Source organism: Notolepis coatsorum (genome assembly GCF_963971535.1).
Source record: "Notolepis coatsorum genome assembly, chromosome: 3".
In the NCBI taxonomy this organism is placed as follows: Eukaryota; Metazoa; Chordata; class Actinopteri; order Aulopiformes; family Paralepididae; genus Notolepis; species Notolepis coatsorum.
The window spans coordinates 5000934-5004122 of record NC_140167.1 but is presented as its reverse complement, the minus strand read 5'-3'; positions in this window follow the sequence as shown (position 1 = coordinate 5004122).

Sequence of the window (3189 nt, the reverse complement as noted above, 5' to 3'; positions counted from 1 at the left end):
TTTGATGTTTCATATCGAGTGACTAAAACAGGGAAAAATAAATCTTGCTCGTGGTTCACACCGAGTAAACGGTTACATGTGACCAGGGGTGTAAAAAGTACCCAGAAATTATACTTAAGTGACAGTATGGGTACCGTCTCAAAATCGTACTCAAGTAAAAGTCAGAGTATCTGGCTAAAAACGCACTTGAGTAAAAGTCAAAAAGTTTCTACTTGTAAATGTACTTAAGTACTCAAAAGTAAAAAGTAAAACACTTTTTTTCTGCCCGTCTATTCTTGATAGCAGCTGTTTAATCAAAGATCCCCGCTTTCTAGTCTTGCACAATCAAGGACCAATCAGCATGGGTATGGGCGGGTTCATTTTCCATTGATAGGGGATTTGATTGGCTGTTTTTAAATAAAGCGTGGCCGCAGGATTAATAACGTTAACGTTAGTTCGGCCAGAGAAACAAATATACTAATTAAAATGGTTGGACCTGGGAGATTTGTACTTTGTAGGTCTGCATTTTAAATGTAAGGAGTAAAAAGTACGTTTGTTTTCTCTGAAATGTAATTGAGTAAAAGTACAAGTATACAAACCTAATAATACTCGAGTAAAGTACAAATCCCCCCAAAACAGTACTTAAGTATTGTAACAAAGTACAATTACTCAAGTACTTTACACCCCTGCATGTGACCCGGTGTTGATGTTTCTTCTATTCAAAGCGTCTCCCGCAGTCAAGTGGGGAAAGTGACTCAAAACGGCGATTTAGAATCACACCTATACGCATGTATTGAATCGAGAATCCCCGCTTTTAACCCTTTCACTGCCACACGACAGAAGGTTAACCCTTTACTATCACACAACCGACGGCGATGCTCCATCATTAGCTCCGCATCCACGGAGCTAATGATTGATTGAAAACGTTATTAACAGATTGCAGAATGGGTACAATACAGTACGGCTCAATACACACAATTGTTAAGGGGATGCAGACCAGAGGAAGACTTTTGTCTTGTTTACATCAGGGTCCCCCATTTTCAATTCATCAGGATGCTAATGATGGAGCATCGCCGTCGGTTGTGTGATAGTAAAGGGCTAACCTTCTGTATTGTCACAGTGAAAGGGTTAACCGGCTGTCATGTGGCAGTGAAAGGGTTAATAAAATCGTGACCCAGAGGATCTAAACCTATTCCCGAATCACTGCACCTCCGGCAGCAGAGCCAAAGTAGGGACGCACCGATACCGACTGGTCCGATATCAGGCTAAAATAGAATATCAGTATCGGGAGAATTAACCGCAACACTGAAGTCCCATACCGTAAGAAACACACAAAGCAAAGTGACTTGATTTGCTGCGTCTTTGACGCGTTAACTCTCTTAATGGAGAAAAATCGAATATATCTCGAGATAATTTTTTGTCCAATGAGCCCAAAACGACGGTCCAAGTCTTTCTGTTCATCAAAGTGATGGATCTGTACTCGGTATCGGCCGATACCCAAAGCCCAGGTATCAGTATCGGTATCAGTGTCTCTCTAACTAACAGAAAGCAGAGGATCTAAAACGCATCTAAAACGTGCTGCTGATCATGAAAAATTGCTGTTAAAACAAGAAGTTGTTTGGATTCATCTTCTAATAAAAATAAACCTTTATCCCGCTGGCGTGAATGAGGAATGTAATCTGAACCCTTTTCTATAAAACATGAATCTAGGGACGTTATAACTCTCAGAGTATAACCTATTCCTGACATTCAAATTTATTAAATTCTTTTAAGTCGCTGCAATAATATATTTGCAAGGAATTAAAGAAAACGATTCCAAACTGTGTTATATTAGATGTGGCTCAGATAACAGATGTTGTATGTTTGGAATATTTTTTTTTTGGTGCCAACTATTGGTTTGATTTGATTTATGAACGGTGCGGAAGCCGAGCTCCAGAGTTCGTTTTGGAATATATTTGCTAATATTAAAAATATTTTACGATTATCCTTCAATATGTCTTAACTGGTGAATATGCTTCAGATGAAATCGTTTAGAGTTACAACGTACAGCACTGGTAGACTATGAAATCCTATGTGGTTCCATTCTATGTGTTTCCATTCTATGTGTTTCCATTCTATGTGTTTGCATTCTATGCGTTTCCATTCTATGTGGTTGCATTCTATGTTTCCATTCTATGTGTTTCCATTCTATGTGGTTGCATTCACATTCTATGCATTTCCATTCTATGTGATTGCATTCTATGTGGTTGCATTCTATGTGTTTCCATTCTATGTGGTTGCATTCTATGTGTTTGCATTATATGTGTTTCCATTCTATGTGTTTCCATTCTATGTGGTTGCATTCCATGTGTTTCCATTCTATGTGTTTCCATTCTATGTGGTATTGTGGTTGCATTATATGTGTTTCCATTCTATGTGGTTGCATTCTATGTGTTTCCATTATATGTGTTTCCATTCTATGTGGTTGCATTCTATGTGTTTCCATTCTATGTGTTTACATTCTATGTGTTTGCATTCTATGCGTTTCCATTCTATGTGGTTGCATTCTATGCGTTTCCATTCTATGTGTTTCCATTCTATGTGTTTGCATTCTATGTGTTTCCATTCTATGTGGTTGCATTCACATTCTATGTGGTTCCATTCTATGTGTTTCCATTCTATGTGGTTGCATTCACATTCTATGTGGTTCCATTCTATGCGTTTCCATTCTATGTGGTTGCATTCACATTCTATGTGGTTCCATTCTATGCGTTTCCATTCTATGTGGTTGCATTCACATTCTATGTGGTTCCATTCTATGCGTTTCCATTCTATGTGGTTGCATTCTTCTATGTGACGTCATCACAATGATTTGGGTTCCACCTGATCAATCGACCCGGCCTCCTCGACTATAAGGAGGAGTGTACTCCTTCATTTGTACACACATGGCGACGAAGGCCGGAACGCTCCGGAAAACGACAGACAGACGGATGGAACAATTAAAATCAATCGAATGGTACAATTCCGACCGTCTCTCTCTTCATAAAATAGACAACATGCATCTCTAGGATAATAATAATAATAACGCACCAGTTGGTCAGAATGCAGTGGCCATCATCCCCACTAATAGAATTAGCTTATGTAACTGTGCAAATCATTTCGTGACAAAAAAAAAAAATTAAAAATAAAAAGGGTTGCCTAACTGCAAAAAAAGAAAAAGATAAATTCCGA